The sequence below is a fragment of the Lonchura striata genome, chromosome 23, assembly GCF_050655825.1.
Source record: "Lonchura striata isolate lonStrDom1 chromosome 23, ASM5065582v1, whole genome shotgun sequence".
NCBI lineage: Eukaryota > Metazoa > Chordata > Aves > Passeriformes > Estrildidae > Lonchura > Lonchura striata.
Window position 1 is genome coordinate 1190634 of NC_140725.1, and position 8816 is coordinate 1199449.

Here is an 8816-nt window from a genome sequence, read left to right on the forward strand (position 1 = left end):
ATTTCTGCGGGGCGGGGGGAGACAAGAGCGCGGTCATTCAACACCGCCGAGGATGCGGCCGGTGAGACGAGCCTTTGTCCCCGGCCGGTCCCCCACCCTCCAGCGGCACTACTTCGGGTCCCTCTGCCCGGACTTGGCATCGACTCTCCGGTGTGCGAGCAGCGAGCAGCTCTGCACCATCTCCCATCCAGCGCCGGGATGCCGGGCTCTGCTGGCGGGGCAGCCCGGGGGACAAGGGGAGAAGCCCGGGGGGACGAGGCGCTCTGGGACTCCCCAGGAGGGGCAGGGTGCCCTGGGACAGCGCACACAGACAGGGACGAGGCTGCTCCGCTCGTCTGCCAGGAGCTGCCTTCGCCCGCGCCGGGCTGGGGACGATGGGCTGCAAACCAGCCATGCGGAAAGCTTGGCTCGGGCTGGGCTTCTCGAGGCAAAAAAAAATAGTAATAAAAAAAAAATACATCTACGGGTTTTGGTTTTGCCTAATAGATCCCGGCAAATTTCTCCCAAATCTCTGCCTGCTAGAGTTATCCATACCCCCCCACAAACCCTCTCCTTGCCGAAGAGACAGAGCTCAACTTTCAGACCCCGCAAGCCGGCAGGACGCGGCTTCAACCCGTACGTGCGATGCCCAAATCGCCCGTTCTGCTGCGGGCAGGGACAGCGCTGCCCCCGAGCGCCGTCACACCCGCTGGGGCCGGCGCTCTGCTACCCCCAGCGCTGCTTACTCACCCCTCTGACAAATCCCAGCCTCTCCGGCTCCTACAGTGAGCAAAATCTCAGTCCTGGCCGCTCATCCCAAAAGCGACAGCCCTCGCTGCTACCAGCGCTCACGGGTGCCCGCTCAAGTAGCAGAGGGAAGACGCTGCGCTCTCCAGGGGACAGCTCCTCTCTCTGCCCATCCGAGCACGCAGGAGGGAAGCGCCGGACTGCTCGGAGCCCCCGGCAAGGCTGTGTTTTCGCTCACGCCGTGCCGGGCGCGGGGAGCGGCGGGGCAGCGCTGCCCGGTGCCCGCGCGGAGCCCCGCCCGCGCCGCCGCTCACTGCGACAGCGCCCGGCCCCGCCCCCGCCGCGCCCCCTCCCGCCAACGCTCCCTCCGCCGCCGCGCCCGCCAATCAGCGCGCGCGGCTCTGCCCGCCCTCGCTCGCTATTGGATGGCTGTTCCCTCCTGGCATCGCCCATTGGCGGCTGCCCGCCACAGGGAAGCCGTGGGCTCCGCCCCCTTGTTTACCACAGTTGCCCGGTTAGAGCTCGGAGAGGGCTGGCACCGCCCCTTTTCTCCAGCCACCGCCTCCCATTGGCTGCGAGGAACGCCCCGTCCGCGCTGCGATTGGTGGAGGGGGGGGCGCCGCTACTTTAAAAAGGGGCTGCGGGCGCGCGGCGGCTCAGAGGCTGTGAGGGCTCGGGGGGGCTCGGTGCGGTCCCGTCGCCGTTTCCAATCCTCACGTACCGTGAGGGCTCTGAGGGACCGATTTACCCACAGATCCCCCACGAAGGGCTCCGTACCCTGTGGGTGCCACGGCCCTGCGGGCACTGCCTCGCTGCCTGGCACGAGGAGAGGAGCAGGAGTTTTAGGGAAGGGCTGGAGGTGCCTTAGGCACCCCTTTTCTCATTTCTACGAGCCCATGTTCAGGTGCTGTGAAACACTTCTTAATCCCAAATCGTTAAATCCACACCTTAACCTTCAACATACCACCAGGTGTATTTGAGTGATCCTGTGAGTGAATGCTGTACCAGAAGGGAAGATGGTGAATCAGAGTTTCTGCTCATAAATGTTACAAAAAACACCCTCAAACCTGCAGAATTAGCAGTGAAGTGGAGAAAAGGGCATCACCCACACCCAGAAGCATCTGGAACCCCTCGGGAATAACTGGATGGGGGGAAGCGGGCAGGGTGAGGCTCCCAGGAAAGGGTAAACGCAGCCACCACAGAAGGGCTGTGACTAAACTTGGAAGAGCTAAAAGGGAACAGTTTGTAGGCTGGAAAGGAGCTGGAGCTGCGAGGAGAGAAATCATCTGCTGTTTGTGTGTGCCTCCTGCACAACAACCAGCACCGCGGGGGACAAACACCTGAGCCGATCGCTGCGGGGCCCTGCGCTCTGAGAGTCAGAGACACGACTAAAATTGCCATTTTCCCGACTAATATTGCCATTTTCCCAACTAATATTGCCATTTCCCCGTGAAAACTGCTTTAAGGGGCATAAAGCAGGTGGCACAACAGGATTGTGGAACTGCCCTTGACCCCAGTCCAGCCATCATCCCACTTCACCTTCCCCACAGCTCCACTGCAGGTTTATCAAATAAACCCAAAAAAATCCCCGATGCTTCAGCTCCAGTGGCTGCCCGGTGGACCTTGAAGGCGGCCACCCTCCGAGGCGGATTTGCATGGTGATGGTTTGGGTTTGAAATTGCTTTTTCCCCGTGTTTGGAGGCAGGGCCCGCTGGGCGTGAAGGAGCTGTGGGCACCGCGGGCACGGCAGGCTCTGCTCTGAGCCTGGCACAGCTGCTCTCCCTCCTGCCCTGTGCCTGCTCCACGAGGAACACGAGCCACAGAATCTCCAGGCTGGAAGAGACTTTCAAGGTCATCGAGTCCAACCCAGCACCAGCACCTCAACCATTCCCAGCGCCACATCTGGGCTTTGTGCATCACACCCAGGGGTGGTGACTCCACCACCTCCCTGGGCAGCCTTTCCAGAACTTTATCACCCTTTCCATAAAAAGCTTTTTTCCTAATATCCAGCCTGTATTTCCCTTGGTGCAGCCCAAGGCTCCCCGAAGCAGGGAGGGCCGGGGCTGCTCCTCCTTGGCAGATGCTGCACGGGCTCCTCTGTGCCCCAGGAGCTGCTCCAAAGGAAGGTTTGGTTCTGCTCAGGACAGGGAGAACCCCATGAGGGATCCCCCACTTCATGACTGCGAGCAGGGATGGATTTTGGCAGGGCTTGTGCCCAGCACCAGCCAGAGACCGTCGCTCCGTGGGCTTCTCCTCACACCTAAACTCAGACTGAACAGAAATAATCCTTCACCTTCTTTAAATCTCCTCTCACAGCAGGCAGGCTGTTTCCTCTCATCATTATTGAAAACAACAACCACCAAACCAAAGCTCTGCTGCTCCCCTGGTGCTGCCTTGATCTCCTTCGGGAGGGCCCCAGGATGGGAAAGGTTGAGGGCTCTGCTTCCTAAGAGGATTTGGGGGCATCAAGGAGGATAAAAACCACAAATGGACAGCAGAGAGCAAACCAGAGCGATGATAAAAGAGAAAATTGCCGTTTTTCTGAGCAAAGCGAAGGCTCCGCCTCGCCCCTCGTTCCAGGCAGCAGTGGTGGAAAAGTTGGAGGCTTATCTTTTAATTAGGTTAAATTAGGAAATCTTTTTGTTTTGCTTCGTGTTTAGCATAACATTGTCTTGGAGGTAAAAGCTTGGAAATTGAAGGTTTTCCAGATTAGGTTAAATTAAGATATTATGCTTCTTAAAGAAGACAAAGCATTGTCTTCAAGGTAAATGTTTAATTACATTTTAAAAACAATTTTGTCTGTGCAATAATAAGACAGAGCCCAGCTCTGCCCGTGACTGCAATTCCAGGCAGAAGCCAAATAAATTGAGAAATTGCTGTTGAAGGAGTTAGGAGGCAGAGTGTAATTACTGGGGAAATGGGGGTCCTGCTGCATTATGACTCTTGGTTTTTTTAGCATCTCTGAAATAAATAATTTAAAGAAAAATACTTTTTCTTTTTAATTTAAAGAAAAATACTTTTTCTTTTTAATGGGCATAAGAAAAATAGAATTTAATATCCACCTTTCTGTGAGGAAGCAAACTACAGAATGACAGATAACACTCAGGGCAAAGGAGTTTGGCTCAATTTTTGCACCTGAGCCTCCAGACTGTCTGTTAGAGAGCCTCGATGTTTATTCCTCTCTCAGAGCAGAAACCACTCCTGGTTCTGGCTGTGGGATGAACCCCAGCACTCCAGAAAACCTCTCTGGCTCCCAGAACTGCCCAAGCCAGGGATTTTTGGGCATCACAGCTGTGGAAGGATGGAGCAGGCAGGTGGGAGAGGCTCAGGGTGGACGGGAAAAATGGGGAGAGGAAAGGAGAAGGGAAAGGAAGGAAGGGGGGAAAATTTCAGTGAGCTAAACCTGCAAAAAAAAAGCAACAAAGGGGTTCCTGACCCCCTCTGTGCCAGCCAGGAGTGAACGGACAGTGCAGGGAAAGCTACAGAGATGCTGCAGCCACATCCAGGCTGCAGAAAAAGGGAGATTTGGTCCCCCAAAGCTCTGAGTTCAGGGCCATCATCACACACTGATCTGCAGGTCTGGCTGCTTCGCTTTTAACTCCACATTCCTACACAGAAGGTATTAATTATCTGAATTAAGAGGCACAGAAGCCTTGCTGAGAATTCCCACAGTTCTCCGCAGGCAGGAGAGAGACATTTGCACGATGTAAAGCCCATCACCTCAGCCGGACTCGTGTTCCATCCCAGAAGAGGAGGAAAAACCCATTCACATCTGAGATAGCCACCCATTCCGAGCCCCTCACCCTAGAATTGTGTAGGAACAAGCTCTCACAAGAGGAGGAATCTTGCTTAATTATGGTAAAGGTCTACATCTCAGCAATCTTACCTCCTGTGTGCCAGGGAAAATATCAGAGACGCTGAAAAAAGTACAAAAGCAGGAACACAACAGAAGGTGCATGGAGGAGAGAGCAGGAGCATTCCGAGGTTATTACTCTCCTGTAACACCAGGTGACTAATGGAGCAGGCTGCAGCTTTTTTTTCCTCTGTTTTTTCATTAAAATCAGCATCATCAGAACGCCTGGGTTCCATTTTGCCCTGCTTAAACACGGAGAGGGCCAGAGGAATGCCTGAGCTCGCTCCTGTGAATGTGGAGCAACAGCCTATTTTAGATGGCTGCAGAAATCAGATCCCAAGTGGGAAAGGTCTAAGAATAATTTTCAACCAAAGACTTCACCTGGCAGGAAATGCAGCTCAGGCAAACCAGACCCAAAGATAAATCAGGGAGGGACTTGGTGAAAACAAAACAAGCCCAGCTTTTCCCTGAGTGCCCAAATCCCCTTCAGCTGCTTCTGCTCAGCTGCAGCAGCTCCCTGGTGAGCCCCGAAACAAGGAGAGGGTTCTCTGCAGCCCAAAATAACTTCTCAGTCACCTTGAGGGTGCAGTTCATCTGTCCCAGCCTGAGGGACGGGTCCCTCCCAACCTGGCTGGGGTGAATCACTGTCTGCTCTATATTTAAACCCAGCCTGGGGAGGCCAGCGCTGAATCGTCCTTGTGCCAGGCTGGGTCGCACGTTCCTGGTGGCATCCTCAGGCAGGGCACGTCCTGTGGCACGGCCACAGCCTGGAGGTGCCTCAGCACAGAGCTCCCAGGGGAGTTTTCCCTTCCAGCATCCCCCAGTACCTGCTGCTGGCCCTTTACTGGTGCCACCGGCTGGGTCACGACGTTTAACCAGCAGGAAAAACAAAGCCCAGCCTCTGACATGAGAGCAAAGCTCCTCCCTGGCTCCTTCCACACACAGCCACACTTGGCCGACCCTCTGAGCCCTCGCTGGAGCTCACCTGATGGATGCCAGGATCCATCAAAGCTCAAACATAAATGCCAGGGAGCAAATCTGGCCCCATCCAGGAGCAAACGCCCAGCAGAGCAGCACAGTCCCACCACGGGAGGCAGATCCTCCCCGAGCTGCAGCTTTGGGGTTTATCTGGTTCCTCTGAGGGGTGGGAGGGGGATTAGGGGCAGCTGTGCCCCAGCTGTGGGCAGGGAGGCCCGAGCTGCTGCGGAGCAGCCGGGAGGGAGCTGAGGCTGGGCAGTGCCGCCCCGGCTCCGTGCTGGCACTGCAGGGCAGGGCTGGGAGCTCTGCTGAGCTGCCAGGGAACGTCCCTGGCTCCAGCAGAGCCCTGCCAGGTCCTTGGATCATCCCCTGGCTCCAGCCGAGCCCCTCCAGGTCCTTGGATCATCCCCTGGCTCCAGCCGAGCCCCGCCAGGTCCTTGGATCATCCCCTGGCTCCAGCCGAGCCCCGCCAGGTCCTTGGATCATCCCCTGGCTCCAGCGGAGCCCCTCCAGGTCCTTGGATCATCCCCTGGCTCCAGCGGAGCCCCGCCAGGTCCTTGGATCATCCCCTGGCTCCAGCCGAGCCCCTCCAGGTCCTTGGATCATCCCCTGGCTCCAGCCGAGCCCCGCCAGGTCCTTGGATCATCCCCTGGCTCCAGCGGAGCCTTGCCAGGTCCTTGGATCATCCCCTGGCTCCAGCAGAGCCCCGCCAGGTCCTTGGATCATCCCCTGGCTCCGAGCACGGAATGACAGGTTCCTGTGAGAGGCTCTTCGTTAGCACGGGAGCTGTGATTTTCAAACCCCAGCCGGATCTGCAGGTCCAGCAGATTCTTGGCATCGTTCTCATCCCTCTTCCACCCTCACCTCCTGTGCTCTGACTGCTTTTAACTCGCTCGTGAAGTCGACTTGATCTGAGGGTCGCTGGCAGAAGATGCAGCTGCCTCCTGTCACCCTGATAACCCCGTTCCCAAAACTGCAGCCCCTTTTTTCCACAGAGCCTCCTCCAGCCTTCCTCACAAACCAACCCGACCACCCAAAGAACTGGGACACGTTTTCCTGGGTTTTTTAACATTTTCCTTTGGGCTGGCTGAGCCACAGCCGCTTCTGTGCACATCAGCTCTTGCTCTCTAAGGATTAAGTGATCAGAAATATTTCATGTACCCTAAGGCTGCCTCGTTCCCTGCAGCATGCAGGGTCTCTGCAGACATGCAGGACATGCCCTGGCAGTGTTCCCCAGGGCAGTGGCCACCAAAACACACCAAAAGTAAATCCCTGCTGCTCCTGACCACGAGGAGATCTGCTCAGGGTCCTGTTCCTGCACACAGGCCACTGATTCAAGCTCTGCTACCCCAGAGCCGTCCCAGGCACGCTGCAGACCCGGCTCACTGTCATCATCTCATGGCAATAATGCATCAGCTTAGGGGGAGCCTCAGCTGCAGCTTTTTATAGCTGAACTCTTTCTGGCTGAGCCATCTCAGCCTGCTATCGATCCACATGACGCATTGGATTCCTATAATTGAGACTGGGATTTAAAAAAAAACGTTTCTGTTTCTCTCCCAGCGAGTTTGTTTGTCACGTGTGGCAGCTCGGGGCGGGCATCACTCGGGCTTTTGCCATGATTCAGGTGGAGGGGCTTTGTAGGAGTGGGAAGCTGTGACTGCTCCAGCCCAAAAGTCAGCGGTGATGGGAGCGAAATTCCTGGGTGTTCTCTCACCCATCGCCTTTCAAACCTCAAGCAGCTGCTGAAGTTGTTTTCTGGGGATCATGGAATGGTTTGGGTGGGAAGGGACCTTCAAAATCCTCTCATTCCCAGCCCTGGATGGGCAGGGACACCTTCCACTGGCCCACGGTGCTCCTGCCTGGCCTTGGGGTCCAGGGGCAGCCCCAGCTCCTCTGGGCACCCGTGCCAGGGCCTCACCTCCCTCACAGGGGATTTCTCCCTAATATTTCATCTAATCCCACTTCCTTTGAGCTTTGACCCATTCCCCTTTGCCCTGTCAAGCAGGAATTCGGGAGGAATAAAATAGAAATAAACCCAGGGGCAGCTGAGAACCAAATGAGAACATTCCGATGCCGTGGGCTCAGCGATCCTCCCTTGCTGCTTTCTCCTGACCCAAGGGAATTTCCAGCAGCTGAAGTGTCAGAAATCCCTCAGTGTCACAGGGAATAACCACTGACCCAGAGGAGAAAGTCTCAGATTCAAGAGTTCTGACCTCTCTGGGTAGCAAAGCCAGCTGCCACTTGCTCACTTGGGATCTTTCTGTAGCTGTTGCAGTGATGGGGCAAGTGCTGTGTATCCACTCGTTTATTTGCAAAATAAAAGGTTAAAAAAAAGCCTGTTAAAATCCTGCACCTCTGGGACTGCCTGGGAAAGGCGTGTGATGACTCCAGCAGAGAAGTGATCAGCCTGCAATAATTTAGATGTTCCTGTTGCTATGGATACTTTCTTTAAGTGAAGCATACCATTATGATTTAAATTTCCAGTAACTCACCAAAAAAAAAAGCACATTAAAAGTAATAAGAAATGCCAGAGACGCAAGTGTTTTATTCCTTGCTGTCAGTTCTGCTCGTGCTGTGACGGCGCTGGAGGAGTGACAGAATTGCCACGTTGGAGCAGCTTGAATTCTTCTGCTCATTTATTGCATTAATTAGACCTGGGGCTCCTGGCTGGGAGCGAGGCAGGGGCCTGGGGACGGGCTGGGAGCAGGGATGTGACAGGGGTGTGACACTGGGGTGTGACACTGGGATGTGACAGTGGGATGTGACACTGGGATGTGACAGGGGGAGCAGGGATGTCACACTGAGGATGTGACACTGGGGTGTGACAGGGGGGATTTCAGAGCCAAACCTCGATGGGGTGTGTGCTCACGAGCTGCTCCTGCTGATGCTCCCTCCTGCAGGGAGAGGAGGGACCTGGTGGCCCTGCTGAGGGGACAGTGACATTGGTGATGGTCACTGTGGTAGCTACAATTTGCTCTCCCTCGGGATTTTTTTAATAGAGGAGTACAGAGAAAACATTTTTTTGTTTTGTTTTGTTTTTCCATGTGGAATGTGCTTGGAGCATTGTTTACCTGGGGTGAGTGCTTGGTTGGATTCTGGTGAGGATTGTTTGAGCCTGGTGGCCACTCAGATCTACTTGTGTCTAGAATTCTGAGAAAAGGTTAGGAGTTTGTGAGGGAGTTCGATATGGCAGTTCGAAAAAGTAGGTTTGTAGTTGTACTATCTCTTTTAAAATAGTATATTAATGTGTTATAGCATA